Source organism: Leptodactylus fuscus, chromosome 3 (assembly GCF_031893055.1).
Source record: "Leptodactylus fuscus isolate aLepFus1 chromosome 3, aLepFus1.hap2, whole genome shotgun sequence".
In the NCBI taxonomy this organism is placed as follows: domain Eukaryota; kingdom Metazoa; phylum Chordata; class Amphibia; order Anura; family Leptodactylidae; genus Leptodactylus; species Leptodactylus fuscus.
In genome coordinates, this window is record NC_134267.1 from 44619523 (window position 1) to 44636466 (window position 16944).

At 39.8% G+C, this 16944-nt stretch overlaps 1 protein-coding gene and 1 long non-coding RNA gene across 2 annotated transcripts in view; one reads left to right on the forward strand and one right to left on the reverse strand.

Annotated features, from left to right (window-relative positions):
* Positions 1–16944, forward strand: part of LOC142197309 (uncharacterized) — a 644898-nt gene that overhangs the window by 484262 nt on the left and 143692 nt on the right. Inside the window, exon 2 of the long non-coding RNA XR_012715311.1 lies at positions 4998–5038. This is a non-coding gene — a long non-coding RNA (uncharacterized LOC142197309). The remainder of the gene's footprint in view (positions 1–4997; positions 5039–16944) is intronic.
* The window catches only part of TTC27 (tetratricopeptide repeat domain 27), a 267096-nt gene that overhangs the window by 128827 nt on the left and 121325 nt on the right, over positions 1–16944 (reverse strand). The window lies entirely within an intron of this gene.

The window sequence follows — 16944 nt, forward strand, 5'->3', positions numbered from 1 at the left end:
CATCAGTATGTCTTTGGAGTGTGGGAGGAAACCGGAGTACCCGGAGGAAACCCACGCAAACACGGGGAGAACATACAAACTCCTTGCAGATGTTGTCCTTGGAAGGATTTGAACCCAGAACTCCAGGGCTGCAGTGCTAACCACTGAGCCACCGTGCTCATATTCTTGCTTATTATCTTTTATAGTACCTGCATCTGTTTTTCTATCTATCCTTTGAAGACCTACTTGAAGAAAACTAAATAAAACATAAAAATAGACAATAGGTACTTATGTTGCCCCGATGTCAACATATATAAAGCCAACTATGGGAGCGATTTCAGTATGATTGTAATATTGCCTGTAGTGATGGTGCAGACTCTGCATCGCTGTTAATATCATTATATGTTACATTGAAACTGTGTGACATACAAGTGTGATAGTGGTGTGCTGCACAAAGACACTATAATACTATATAGGTGCATAGAAACACAGTCTGGGCTCTCTGTCCATAGAAAGAGTCATCCCTATAGGTTATACAGTGACCCCTTACTACTAGCAAGGGTGGTCAGAGGACAGTGAAAGCCTCATGTTGGAGGACACCTCTATCAGGAGTAGGTAACATGCACCAGATGTGAGGTAACTTGTAGAACTTAGTATGCAAATATAAAATATATGGCTTAAATTGTGACCTGGCTTTATTCTTTATGATGAAACTTGAGAAGAATTTGAACATTTCTATGTAAGCCAGAAATCTTGTGACATTTGCTAAGTCTTTCACATGCTCTGGAGACATAAAATCAATCATAAAACTGTCCAAATGGGATACGAAGAAGTGGAAAAGGCAATCAAGGAAAAACGTGTACAACAATCTTCTAACAAACAATCGATCTTCAGTGTAATACAGATGAAAATATTAACATTGCAAGAGAAGACTAGGAAAGTAGGGTATATATTGGCATAAAGCTTCTGAAATTGAAAGTCCCAACCTTACATCTACTGTACCTATCAGCATCAGTTTGTCTAACAAGAATATATTTCAACGTCTGGCGAGAGTTGGCTGTCTTATGTAGTTTGAAGAATTTAGGAGAATGCCACCCCACTAGGGTTGAGCCGATCTTGAGTTTTCAGGATCGATTTTGAAATCCGATTTCCGATCATTTTTCATTCGAACCCGATCTCGATCCCAATGCAAGTCAATGGTATTTTTTTACTAATCGGAGATCGGATTTTAAAAACAATCCTATTCACTTTTATTTTTAATCACTAAGTAGCCACTAAGTAGCCAGAGGATTTTTTTTTTAATCCTCTGGCTATTTAGTCCCCCCTGGTGACCACTTACCTGCAGAGATGGCTGGTCCGGTGCCCGGTGTTCTTGTTCTTCTTTGCCCCACTGCCCCCGCCTCCTGGGTTAGGAGAGTGTGGGCGGGTACAGGGCGGGGAGACGTGACGTTTCCCCCCCCCCCAGTACCCGCCCACACTCTCCTAAGCCACAATCCCCACCTTCTTCCTAGCTCTTTAACACTAACCTGGGAGGCGGGGGCAGCGAGGTGAAGAAGAACGAGAACACCGGGCACCGGACCAGCCATCTCTGTAGGTAAGTAGCTAATAGAGATGTTAGCTAGTCTCCCATTAGAATGAATGGACGCAGCCGGCTGGGGTTTCATACCTATGGAACCGCAGTGGAGCCTTCACACTGAGTATACACTCCGCTCAGAATGAGCGGAGTGTATACTCAGTGTGAAGGCTAACATTGTTAGCTTTTCCCACAATGCTTGGCCAGTAGCAAAACATTGTGGGAAATAATCACTGATCTCGATCCCACCTAAAAAGATTGTGTTCGTAATTCCGATCACGATCGTGAAATTTTCTCGATCGCTGATCGGTATCCGATCTTTTCCAAACATGATCGTTCAACCCTACACCCCACCTTTCAGAGCATCTGAACGGGGCCAACTATGTCCCGTGATTGGTTCTATAAGGTTTTCATAGCAATCAAGGTCCAAATGAACATCCCCAAGCAAGTCATCGTAGCACACATATTACATGCTTGCAATAAGTTGACAATACACTCACTGCATCACGTAAGTATTGCAGTAGTTTGTACAAGAGATCAAGATTAAAGTTTTAAAATTTAGAAAAAACATAAAAACACACAAAAATACACCTCTTTTGTTAAATCTAATATCAAAACTAATATATAAAATGTCATGATATTTATCCTGCACAATTCAATTTTTTTTGTCACTTTGCCATCTGAAATAAATTAACTAATAAATGATCAAAATGGTACCAATAAAAGCGACAGGTTTCACTGCATAAAAAACAAGCCCTCACGCAGTTCCATTAGCAGATAAACTGAAAAAGTTATCGGTGTAAGAAGAAGGAGACATAAAGCTTATTTGTAAAAGTTAAAAGTTTTAAAAATCAGTAAAACGTTAAAAACTATAAAAACTATTTCACACCACAACGTTCACATCTGCATCTGAGTATCAGTTGGAGATTGAGTTTTCAACTGAAAATCATTGGAGGTAAATTATAAAATGTTACTATTCAAGTACAACTCATCCAGAAAAAACAAGCTGTATATAGTGTAGCTACGTCAACAGAAAAAGAAAAAAGTTATGGTTCTTGGAAAGTGAAGATGAAAAAGACGGATACCACGCCAAGCAAGGCTGCAGAGTCACAGTCATAAAGTAGTAGTTGATAGGAACTTCTGAAAAATAGAGGCACAGGACATCCCACTTGACACAACCGTTGTAGTTGGCCATCTCACTTGGGCTTTCCCTTTTATATAGCAAAAATCATCCACCATCCCCACCAACTCCAGGTCTTAGCATCTGCTATAAGATGCCACTACACTCATTCCAACACAGTTGGAATCTTTTTCTCTAAACCTCATCATTCTTATTAGATGTGTTAGTTCGCAATAATAGTCCAGTGTAATAGGCCCATGTGAATCTGCGCCAATTAATGTGTTTTTAATCGATCAGTGATTGTCGCATATCGTGGTGTCTAGTAGGACCCTTTCTGTACATATCCATCCACAAGTGTTAATGTGAAGGCACAATTGAAAAAAGCACAAAAATAATGAGAACTACACTGGGCAATTAAACAAAAGTCATTCACGGTACATTGCAGACATGTTTCAAATATTCCAAGCATGGTGTATGTATCTAAAGAAAGATTTGGGGGCACAGTAAATGACGCATTATTATGTATGATCTATGCCTAAGGACATTTGGTGTTGTGAAATTTACTGGTCTTCTAGGCTTACTCTATACTTTTATTAGGTATAATTTAGCAATTTGTCCATTCCATTCAGCACATTTATTGGCTCGTTTTTTTTTTTTAGATTACATCATCTGTATAATAACCTAATAAAAATGAACTAACAGGTGACATTCCATCAAATAAATGGCTCCCTAAAGGGGTGATCAGGGTGGCCAGAAGAAGTCAGTCTTCTTGTTTCCTAAGATTTAAAATGGGGGGTATTTTGTGATATGACCCCACTTAGCAAAGCAAAATAACTGAAGACAGTTATATGTCTATCAAGCTGGGTTGCAAAAACAAGTAACCCTTCCAGTTAACGAGTTTTAGGATACCTTCAATGTCCTTTCATGTCCTCGGGCACATGCTGTTTTATATACCGCTAGAGAGCAGACAGTGCACTGAATTCAGTGCACAGTCAGCTTTCCCGTTATGTGCCCTGGGAAAAGAGATATTGGTGCCTTTACCAATATCTCTTCACTGTCAGAAGGGTGTTCCTGACACTCTAGCTGGGAATACCCCTCCTGACAGTCTGTATATAGTGCTGTACTGTCACAGGTGCTATACTGCCATGACGCTAAGCTGTGAGGAACACCCGCTCTCCCCCGCCAACAGTACTCATCCATAGACTAGTACTGGGGGGGGGGGGGGCACGTTCCTCACAGCTCATGGCTGGGTGGTAAAGAACGCCCCCTATGATAGTATAGCGCAGTCTAGCTGGGTAGGACGGGTGTTCCTTACAGCCCAGCTAGACTGTAAAGAACACCCTTCTGACAGTGAAGAGCTATCGGCAACGGCACCGATATCTTTTCCCTTGTGGCACATAACGGGAAAGCCAACAGTGTGCTGAATTCAACTTTCTGCTTTCTAGCAGTATATAAAACCACATGTACCTGAGGACATGAAAAATCCTCTTTAAATGTACCGTCTAGGACTATGCTATTGCTTACTTCACACAGTCCCAGACAACTCCTTCAAGGAGTAACAAAATGTCAATGCAATTACATGTTTAATCAAATTATATGTTCTGAGAGGCATGGGAAAACTTTATGTCATACCTCAACAACCCCCCCGATCACATATCAACTCATTACAGTGCATTGAGATTATTCCTTCTCTCATTTAGTGCAAAGTTCAGCATATCTGTAGTCACCAGTTCCCTTACTCCATAAACCAAAACTTGGGACTATAGAAGTAGATGAAGTGTTTCTTGGAGTGTTCATGACAAATGTACATTACAATGCTATTTAGCTGTAAGCTGGAAAAAGATCTGACTTATAAAGAAGTTTCTCTGTAGACTTCACAAGTAGAGGTGGCCAAAGAACAACGTAAAACATTCAAGGGCCACAGAATTATTATTAGTATTGTTTATTTATATAGCACCATTAATTCCAGGGTGCTTTACATTATTACATTAATTCCATGGTGCTGTACATTATTATATTAATTCCATGGTGCTGTACATTATTATATTAATTCCATGGTGCTGTACATCATTATTACATTAATTCCATGGTGCTGTACATTATTATATTAATTCCATGGTGCTGTACATTATTATATTAATTCCATGGTGCTGTACATTATTATATTACTTCCATGGTACTTTACATTTGAGGATTTACATACAGTACACAAAATATACAAACAAAGGTAATACTATCAATGACCAACTGGCACAGTGGGGTAGAGGACCCTGCCCGCGAGGGCTTATAATCTATGAGGGAAGGGGCATAGAGACAGAAGGTGAGGCTGTACAGATGGTGGTGTGGTGACAGTAGTGTTATTTGAGGTTGTAGGCCTTCCTGAATAGGTGAGTCTTCAGGGCCTTCTTGAAGCCTGTGACTGTGGGGCTCAGTCTTATGTGTCTTGGTAAGGAGTTCCAGAGTATGGGGGATGCACGGGAGAAATCTTGGAGACGGTTGTGTAAAGAGTGGATACGGATTCAATGATAGTGAGCTCTCTCTTATCCGTGGATACCTTCTGTAAAGACCAGCCAACTATAAAAAGGAGTACGATGGTGTTATGACTCTACCTCCATGGCAAACAAACGGGGTAAAAAGATCATACTAGAGGCTGTTTATTTCCACTGTCCATTGAAAAACACAAGTATATTCAGCCCAACCAAACTTATATATCAATGAGAGAGTTCAAAGGAATAACTAAAGGTGTCTGATCACCTTAAAGCAATACTTATAAAATGCCCAAGGTTTTTTTGTATACTCACATCTACAAAAAAAATTGTAAGCTCTGCCAACTGAAGTATAATTTAAAGAAAATATCGAATACAGAATAAACATGTGGATAAGAAAATAAGCTGACATAAGAAATATATGTTCTTTGGGCAATTAAATGGCTTAGTGAGTGAGAGCGCATTATATAAAGGAAGATTTGGCTACGAGTCAGTTTGCCAAATCCAATTTCTTGTGCTCATAAATTAGGTCTAGTTACGTTTAATGTGCATACCACGTTCATACATTTATAATGCTACATTCCGAAATAATTTGTCCTAGAGGGGAACGTATTTCCTTAAGCTTGGCACATGGTGCATTCTACCCTTATTAAACTATACATTTAGAAATGAAGAACATACGTTTGGCCGGACTATTCCAAAGTGACTGTAATGGATTTTAGTTTAATTTTAAAAATCTGCAGGTCTTCTACATTGGATGGTCATCATTCACTGGTCACAGCATGGAGTGAAATGTGAAGGTGCAAAGATGTTAGAAGCATTATTTAGTAAGACTGAATTACTGGGACTACATCAGCCCAGGCATCTCCTATATATCACCAATGTGTCTTACTTACTGTTACTATAGGAATTGGGTTTTATGCTACTATCTAGGCAACGTCAATGTACAACAATTGCAATGCGCAGCTACTCAGGCTGAGAACTCGGTCAAAATCCAGCAACGATTTGGTTCCTTATATTCATTGAATATACCCAACAGTCTCCCCACTATGCTTCAGGGATTGTGCAGAATTTGGTGGACGTGATCACAGGTGGTATGCCTTTTGGTCACATATTACCTTTATCCTCTAAAGCAGAAATCCTCTATTCTATTACTGGCCGATAAGTCTTCCAAATGCCCGAACCGGGGTCACCAAAATGATGATTTATGAAAAATGATTTGCAATTTGCACTGACACTATGGAGGTGATTAATAACACTTGGGAGCCCTGAATAACCTTCCATACGGTACATGCCCAGGAATCCCCTTCGGAATTATTCGGTGGCAATTTAGTACACTATATTAGTATTTTCTTTAATAGAACCCTGATATTGTTTATTGTTGCTAGATCTTATCATTTTTATATTACCGTATATACTCGAGTATAAGCCGACCTGAATATAAACCGAGGCCCCTAATTTTACCACAAAAAACTGGGAAAACTTATTGAATCAAGTATAAGCCAAGGGGGAGAAATGCAGCAACTACTGGAAAATTTCAAAAATTAAAATGGTCGGAGTTTTTGGGTGCAGTAGTTGCTGGGTGATGGGGAAGGGGAGGGGGTGTTTTGGTGTCTGTCTGCCCCTTCCCTGAGCTTGAGGACTGTTTTTTTTTCCCCCCCAAGTTGAAATTTAGCCTGGCTGAATATAGGGTATCTGCAGTGCTCCTATTAACCCCTTCCCGACAGAACAGGAGCACTGCAGATCCCCTATATTCAGTAGACCGGGCACTTTCAGACACGGGATACCTAATGTGTATGTGTTTCACAGTCATTTTCTGCTTTTATATGTATTCTAGGGAAAGGAGGGATTCAGAACTTTTAATTTTTTTATTTTTTTAAAGCTTCTTTTTTTTTCTTCACTATTTTATGGGAGATTCTATAAATTGATATTGCAGCTGGTCACAGACCCCCCCGCCCCCCCCTAAAAAAAAAAAAAATTCTTTCTTTGCTGACTCGAGTATAAGCCGAGGGGGGCTTTTTCAGCACAAAAACTGGGCTGAAAAATTCGGCTTATACTCGAGTATATACGGTATATTGCTTTTGATATTCCACCTGCGAAGGGATATTGAATTTTGATATACTTAATAAAACTTATTAAAACTAAACTGGACTGGCATTGAAACAAATCTCGCTTGGGATTGGCACAGACCATGCCAAAATCAACGTTTATTATTAGAGATGAGCGAGTACTGTTCGGATCAGCCGATCCGAACAGCACGCTCACATAGAAATGAATGGACGTAGCCTGCACGCGGGGGGTTAAGCAGCCGGCCGCCGTCAAATGGGAAGTACCAGGTGCATCCATTCATTTCTATGGAGCGTGCTGTTTGGATCGGCTGATCCGAACAGTACTCGCTCATCTCTATTTATTATCATTAATTGGACATTTCCAAAACAAATTTAGGCTAAGGCTCCACGTTGCGGAAATGCAGCTTTTTTTTTTATTGCAGATTTTGCTGCATTTTTTTGAGCCAATGCCTAGAATGGCTACAAAAGGAATGGGAAATTTATAGGAAGTTCTTATACTTCTCCCTTCTACTCAACCCACTCCTGGCTTTGGCTTCAAGAAACCGCAGCAAAATCTGCAACAAAAGAAGCTGCGTTTCTGCAGTGTGGGGCTTCAGCTTTAAAGAGGGTTTCCTGATACCAAAAGCTAAAGAATATTAGTTAGTTTGTCACTACGTTTCAGTAACTTAATGAACTGAGGATCTGTCACTACTGGGATCCTCAAAGATTTGTATAATACAGTTCATTGGACTGGGCCAGTAATTGGTAACAGAACTGTGTGAGCTATGTATCTTTACATAAATGGTCATCGTGCAGGAACCCCGAGAATTCACTCAACTAATATATAAAGATCATCACAAATATTCATCCTTAAATAATTGTTATTGAGCCAACATATGCAGAACTTCTGACCCTAGAAATATGAGGTTATAATTCATTAAGACTGAAGGAGAAATGAAAACTAACTGATCTTAATGAGTTCAGAGGTCGAGTGCTGAATCACAGACGTCTTTCCATTTTCTTATTGAATCAATCTTAGATGTATCACACCATAAAATGTTAGCATATTCATGAAGAAATAATAATAATAATCATAATATTAATAAGACACTATGTTACCTGCTAACCAAAAGAACATCAAAGTAAAGTTGCCAGGAGAACAGCCTCTCTAAAAGGGCATCTTTTCGGGGCAACTGGAATACACAATACCAGACACAACCCATGAACAGATGTGGGGCTGTTTTGGAAGAATGTGGATATATTTATCTAATCCAGATAACCCCTTTAAGATGGAAATAACCTTTTAAAAATGATCAGCAGCAGCGGCAAAGTATATGCATATATCTGTAATAGTGACCTTGCATTTATAATATCTACTAAGGCCAAGAGTCCTTACTGTATAAGATTTAGCGATGGAAACGTTAATTGGATGTGGCTTCAAGACTAACCAAAAACAACCAATTTTTTTATTGCAGCAATAAAGATTATTGTCAGGTTTTAAAGGGAAAGTATAAAGTACCTGATTCCAGTCTTATCAGATATATGTAAACCCGCAATAGAGAAATAATGTGCTTGTTCCTAACTATTCATTTTTTAAAACTTCCCTAGGGGCAGGCATATTGGATGTGCCCTAAACTAGATCACCAGGCAGTGGTACCAGCAAGCATGGCGCAGAACCACTAAAGTTACTGACTGCAGTAGTCACAAACCAGTACAACACATCAAACACTGGCATACAATGAATGTATGAGAATAAGAACCTGTAAATAGACACCCGGGCATCAGCGGTGGAGAAAAAGGACTGAAGAGTTGAGTCCATTTTTGGGTTGTTTTTTGTTTTTTTAAAGTGTTAGATATCCCCTTTAAATCCTGATCCTACTGAGCTGTCACAGTCTACATAAGAAAGTCGATAGGAAATGTCAACTTTCCATGTATGCTCTAATGGTCAGAGTGGAAACTAGAGTATATCAAGAATTTTTTCTATAGTAAAACCTGTAGTAAAACCCTAAAAGAAATGAAATGCTTCCACCTTACAATCACAAATTTGCAGGTTCGAAAGCAGTTTTGCTATGACGATCCCATAATACTCCAGTCAAAATACCCTAATTTTATTCTTCAGAAAGAAGTACAGTATAATTTATAAGTCACCTATAGAATATAGCATAGACAAATAATTGGGGTATGACATTCCATTAACCATGATATTTGTCTGGATCATGCCAAAACTCAAACCGAATAAGTTGCGTTAAAAAAAAATCTCAAAACAAAAAAACATATTAAACCTAAAATAAAAAGCGACTGTCTATGTATCCGGAGGTCGTAGTCCCAGCTTATTTCTTAGCAATTGGGTTTAAATATTTGTAGAATACACAAATGTTTTTACAGTAGGAGAAGACATAAATACTGAGGTAATGGGGCTGTGTCCAGCCCCATCAAAATAAATCGAACTTTCCTCAAGCCATACCATTCATTTTTCAACTTCAAGGGCATGTCACTTTTGCTTATCTCGTTCATATGTTAAAACAGCTTTCAGTCTTTAGCCAATTCATTACAATCAGGTTCTGGCTGCAATCAGCGTCTGGCAAAGCTGTCATCATCACTTGGGAATGTCAGGGATCACTATCACACTGATCGGATCTCGCAGGACTTCCATCTTTAAGATTGATGTGGCTGTAATGGATTGTGTATGTTAGTACTAAGAGGTGCGGCTGCCAGAAGGCTGCATATTACCGCGCTGGATCAATCTGTAGGCAAATCAAACCTTTTGGACCCTTGTTAACAGTAGGTTTGCATTGCCAATTAAAGCAAACTCAAGATACATCACAGCAATAGAAATGTAATACTAAAACCAAGGTTCAAAAGGCAACCCAAAAATCTAAAATTAACAACTCCAACACATATCCATAAACAAAAGCTGAGAATAGGGATTGAGGATCTTGGCTTAAAACCAAACCCCAACATCCACATGGAGTCTGTTCTCCTTGTATTTCGTCCGGTCCCTTGGGGAACTGGGATACACATTGTTATGTATGATTTTAAGGGGTTGTCAAGTTTTAGCAAATAAATGTTATTTTTTTGTATTAAGGAAATGTATACAATTTTCCAATGTACTTTCTGTATCAATACCTCACAGTTTTGTAGATCTCTGCTTACTGTTACTTATTATCAATCCATGGGCATGTGATGGGCACATAGGTGCAGAGTTTGTTATAGTGAAAGCTCAGTGATCAGAGCTCTGTCTTGTACTATGTACTATGTACTACTGCTGATGCAACATTCAGCCGACAGTGCGCTGAATTCAGCGCACTGTCGGCTTTCTAGTGGTATATAATACCGCATGTGCCTGAGGACATGAAAGGTCCTCTTTAAGGCTATTCCTACATGTACTTAGTTAAAAAGGGGAATTCTAATGATAGAATCTCTTTAAGGGCCATTATGCCATTTAGCTTCCAGAAATTTCCAAAAGCAATGACAGCTCAAAGACCTACAGCATCCATATGCTACCCAGCAAGTCATATACAAACACAACACCATATACAATACCGAAATAATAAAAGTTTAGAGCAAGTCAAGAAAAGACACATATCACCTTCTATTTGACATGTTCACATTCATGTAGTCTATCTCAATTTTCATATATTCACTTTCTTAATATAAAGACATTTTTGGGAACTGCTGTTCAAAATCATGTAGAAAATATACAGAATAAGAAGGTGCAGGAAACAAAGGCAGGTTAGGTATAAAGATTAAGTTTAACACGTGTTTAGAAATATAATTATAAGAAAATTTAAGGTGATAATTTAGAGAAAAATTGCTAATTATTAGGTGATAGGATGGAGGCACAGATATATAAAAAAAAATTATATAAAAAAACAGCTAAAAGTTAAAATTTAAATAAAATGCTCATTATTTCTGAAACAAATAAAAAACATGTGTAGATTAAAAAAAAACACATGAACTTTTGAAAATGTTTTTCCATACTGTATATCACTCTATCTGCAAAGGTGTTTTCTCAATTTAATCCTCATAAATTCAAGGTCATTTTTACTGATCTTGACCTGTTCAGAAAACTTCTAAAGGCAGGGGTTTGGGTTTTTGTTTTTTAATTTATTTTCTCTTACGACAGACTTGGATGCATATTAAAGCACCTTGACCGACACGGCTTTTCAAGCTGTCCCATAAATGAGATTCAATTCCTGAAATGCAACATTTCTTTTCTATCTCAAGCGCACTCATTTATGTTAAATTAGGAAGTTCCGACTGGTAATATAAAACTGTACGCTGTAATGAAAGCCACTTGTACCGCTTTTTCTTTCTGCAAGAAAATCTCTAAATTCCCACAGTAAAAAAAAAATATCAGTGCCAAGTCTGTACTACAAAGGTATTTGTTGAATTGTTGAATACTTTAGTAGGCATTGTGGTGCTCGAACAGCAGATGAACGTAGGGAGGCCAGTCGTATGACCAAGCCAATGGAGAGCTTGCAGGATAAATCCGGAATACAATTAGGTTAGGATGAAAGCCATTTGCTTAAACTGAAAATTTCTAAAACAGCAACAGGAAATGGGGAAAGGATGAGCTTTTCAATACTAATTCTACAAAAACATAAAATGATTTTTTTAAAAAAAAGACATAAGAAAAGACCAAATTTGCAAGAAGGGATTTTTAGTTCAATCATGTCGTATGTATGTTGACTATACTATATGAAATACCTTTTGACGTTGGTTGGTGGAAAAGGAGAACTTGTGGCTCTAGCGTCAACTTTCGGAAGGTAACTTTCTATAGATCAATGCCTGCTTTTCCTGAAAGCTAGAAGTATAATTTGGGAATATAACCAAGCCAGAATACCTCCATCCAAATGGAATAGGGGCCCATCCGCAGCCAGTTATAGTGAGCTACCTCAAAACAAGGAGACCATATTTGCATCTATACAAAAATTCTTTACATTGGTGTCCTATTTTTTTTTTTTAACCCATACAACATACATTGGCAAACACTGTCGCACTACTTCTAGATCAGTGGTAAGAAGACCACTGAAATACACTATGGAGCAATTATATACAGTTAATTGTATTAGATGAGAGTGATTTAGTAAGGCTATATTAATACTTTTGTTGCAATCACAGCCGGGATGGGAAGATAGGTGGGTAGATGAACTACCAAATCAACTACAAATTCAAGAAAATTCTGAATATTTCCAACATTATCTGTTTAATGGGATGTATAATGATTCACTAAAATCCCATCCCCTTTGAAGTTACGTTAAAATGCCACGGTTTTTGCCATGTGGAACACAGGCCTTATGGGTTTTTTTCCCATATTGGGATGATCTCCTATCCATAGTCTAACTCCTAGAAGTCCGTTTACTGGGACCCTCAGAGATGATGAGTCCCTTATGTGAATAGAATAGTAGTGTGCAAGTAAGACCACCATTCCATTCAACTAAATGGGATTGTGGGGTGGTGCACCTGGCTATTTCCCTCAGTCCCACAGAAGTGAATGGAGTGGACGTCGTGCATATGCACTTGCTTGCTCTATTCACACAAAAAAAAACAACAAAACTTGATAGTCTTCAGTAGTTGATACTTTTTTAATGGCTAACTAATAATGATGACAGATTACATCGTTTCGGAACTCTAGGCTCCTTTCTCAAGTAAATTTAAAACCATTTCTGAAGGATGCATATTTATGTACAAAAGGGCACATAGGGATAGAATTCCAAGAAGAAGGGGGGTAGAGGGTTGTTAGTAATTTGTACAATCAATGTAAACATTCTAGGTTCTTATCAGTTCTCAGGTCAGTGATTTCTGTAAAATGACATAAAACCATGTGACAGATTTAGCCCCTTCTCCAGTGTTTGAAGCAGGGTGATAGATTTACACTCATAAATCCTTCGTTCTTTCTTTGATTTGAAATCCCCTCTTAAAACCAAAATTTTCATGTGATCGATGATATTATGATCCTCATTGCAGAAATGTTTTGATACGGGAAGGTCCAGTCTCTGTTCTCTAATTGTATGGCGATGTGAATTCACAGTGAACTTGCGTATCATTCTCATCAGTCTCATCAGCAAACAGACACGGATAAGTATTGCTAGAGGAAAAACCTAGTACACTGACATTAGGATTTACAGGGTCACACTTCTAGGTCTACAAGCATTCCACTCTTTGTCCACCACGGACTTGCTATATTGAATAAGAGCCAAATATAAAGAAGTACCTAAAAACTATTTTTCAGATGGTCTTGTCTTGTGTTTATCCTTGTTACAATCTACAACATTAGACCGATGATGTAATAAAAAAGAAAACAACTGCATCTCAAATTCTGATCATTCTCTATGTCATAACATTTTAGAAAGTGGACATGTGTATACGTATGACCCGACTCTGCTAGTTGACATGCTCGATTTTAAGTCTGGTTAAGCTGTATGTCACTTTCTTATAGGCATCTCAGACTACTCAGGCTTGTGGAGATTATGAAATGTCATTTATTTCTGGCTTAATCTCCAGGTGGTATACATTGTATATTCGCTCCCTGTGACTATTAGAGAGTAAGCTGATGGACTTCCAGGGCTGGATCTGACACTATAATGACATAGTGCTGAGGGGATTTGATGATACACCAGATACCTGCCATCTAGGCTAAGCTCTTAGTACACGTTATCTATTTATGGTACTTCTAAATACCAAAATGACAACAGATCACTGCAACTACAAAAAGTGCGAAATGCATTAGTATTATTTGTGGATTCCACCTCAAAATCAGCTTGCAAAACAACTCAGTGCCCCGTTCTTTGCTGCAATGATGAGCAGTCTCTTCGTATTCATGGACTGGTATTTTTCCCACCAAAGGATTCTGGCACATAGATGCAGCAAGTGATCCAGCTATGGATTCGAGGTCTCTGTCCTTAGGTTATTACTTTATTTAACCCATTAACTGCCATGATAACCCAATTGGGGATCGGATACTTTAACCCGCCTACGAACGCCATCTGTCATTGACGAATAGAAACAGGACATTCACGTGCTCAAGCAGGATGTCGTCCGTGATAGGAAACCTAAACTGATCACGTGCAGGCATTGCCTTGCCCACACGAGGTCATGTTCACGGTGCAGTTCCCATATTATTAAGAAAAAAAATGGCAGATAATGGGTTAAAGGGGTTGTCCGGGAAATACAGGACTGGGGCATAAATGAGGTGCGTCCTCTGCTGGGTCACGCGCCTGGAGGGAAATCTAACCATATAATAGCTAGCATAGAGTGAAAGCTGAGCTGTAGTTGGTTGCTATGGGAAAGTTGAATATCTGAGATTTCCTAGGACACCAGAAGCACTGACAAAGTTTAGTTAGACCATTGCTAGAGAGATCTTTAGAGCCCGTTTAGTTTAGCACTAAAAGAAAGTAGAATGGGTTAATAGAATAAAATAATTCTCCAAACACCCTCTACACAACCGTATAAAAAAAGAAGGTAAAACTGAAGAAATAACACATGGTTTGGATAATGGCTAAAATAAAATGTTTAAATTATTAATATTTTTTTGTATTTTTAATGGAATTATTTTACTCAAATGCAATTTAATATAAAATTTGATTTTATGTGTCTCTCATCGAGCTAATTTGAAGTTCACTCCCATGTTGCCAGGAAAGTTCGTCCATAGATACTGTGATTCCATCTTGCTCATTTAATCTGAGCAGAAGAGGGCAGTTCTTTTCTCACTTCACACAGTCAGTACAGATGGCAGGGACTGAATCTTCTTATTGTCCACATACACATGGATGTAAATTGTTTTAACTGTTTTACAGAACGTTCACAGAATTCCGTTCCCAGCGCCACACCTCCCATGAGGTGACCTGAAGCGAGCGCTTCAGGCGGCGCTATGCCAGGGCTTCAGGGAGGGCGGCATTTTCGCTAACCTAAGCCAGTCCAGGACAAGCTGTCCTGGACTGGCTTAGCACAGAGCAGTGGTTTGGGGAGGCCACTGGAGCAGCCCTGCTCCAGCAGCCTCCCCTCACGCTCAGGCAGAGAGTAGGCCCTCTCCGTGCCTGCTCTCTGCCGGCAAACGGCGTCAAACCCCGCCCCCTTCAATTTGCCCCCGCCCCCTCCGCTCAGTCACGCCCCCTCCACTCAGTCACGCCCCCTCTCCGCCCCTCCTCCCGGCAAGGGGGGGGGGGCGGCTTTCTGTAGTTCGCCTCGGGCGGCGAAAGGGGTAGGTTCACCCCTGTCCGTCCCCCATTCCACGTAAAATAAGCAAACAGGACTTTACACTCTGACGATTTCGGACAGAAACTGGGTGGACAACCCGGCAGACTTTATTATAATCTATGAGTTCTGCGGGAGTTTCTGTGGTTAACTGCTTTTTAGTGTCTCCATTTTTTGGGTCCCCCAAGCAGACTCAAAAAATGAAAGCTCGAACACTAGTGTGAACATAGTGTTAATTGTTTTATACTTGATTCATCTTGAGAGATTTAGTGACGCTTCTGGATATTTTATTTCAGAGTATACCTATTGTTTGCATTTTTCCTCTCTGTTGTGTACAATAGATAATAGGTAATGTAAGCCAATGGCTGGTCAGATAATGGAGGGGGTATACATCTCACCCAGACTACTCAGGTGGGTGAGATGAAAAACTCCAGAAAGACTGGTTCTCAGCAGACAACTTTTGTCTGCTGAGCGTTATTCAAGTTCTCTCTATTGGGCTGGACTTTTAGGAATGGCAGGTAGGTTGGTAGTGGGACCTGTCATTCCAACCCCCTCCAGTCGACACATTGTGGATGTTTCTGCAGCGTGTCAGCTGCTGTGAATTGTCCTCATTAGAGATGAGTGAACAGCGTTTGATAGAGTACATGTTCGATCGGATATCAGGCTGTTCGAGATGTTCGATTCCAGTCGAACACCAGGTGGAAAACTCGCTAAAAATTCGATTATCCTCCCACCTTCCCTGGCACTTTTTTTGCACCAATAACTGCACAGCGGAGGTGGGACAGGAACTATGACAACGGAGGCATCGAAAAAAAATCGGAAAAAGTAATTGTCTGGCTAAATCAGGTGACCTCCAATTTATACGAATAGTGGATTTAATATCCGGTTCATATGAGACTGTGAACTATGTGATTGTGAGACAGGGATAGATGTACTGGCAGGGTTAGCTAGGGATTACCTTTATTTAGGTGGGAATGTTACTCACCCAACTCTTTGGGGCTCTATCTGGTCGGGATCCCTGTCAGCTTGCGATATGTGCAGAATGGAGACTGCTGTGGACCGATCTTAGACTGCGCCTTCTCCGGCAGAACCAGCGTTGATTGGCTGAATGCTGTACTCTATATGGCATTCGGCCAATCAACGCTGGTCAATGCATTCCTATGGGAAAAAGTCAGCTCCCGCATATCGCAAGCTGACAGGGATCCCGACGTAATACAGTGACTTGGGCATGTTAGATGCCCCAGACATGCTTCCCCTGCTATCCCAGTTGCATTCCAGGGTGTTGGCATCATTTCCTGGGGTGTCATAGTGGACTTGGTGACCCTCCTGAGGCGAATAGTGGTTTCCCCCTTAACGAGTATTTTTTCCCCATAGACTATAATGGGGTTCGATGTTCAATCTAACAGTCGAGTATTGAGCGGCTACTCGAATCGAACATTTCACTGTTCGCTCATCTCTAGTCCTCATCAGTGAGGTTTAAAAGGTCAGCTCCAGCAGCAAGACTTTGGGGCCGAGATTGGCTGGAGAGCTGACAGAGAGGTC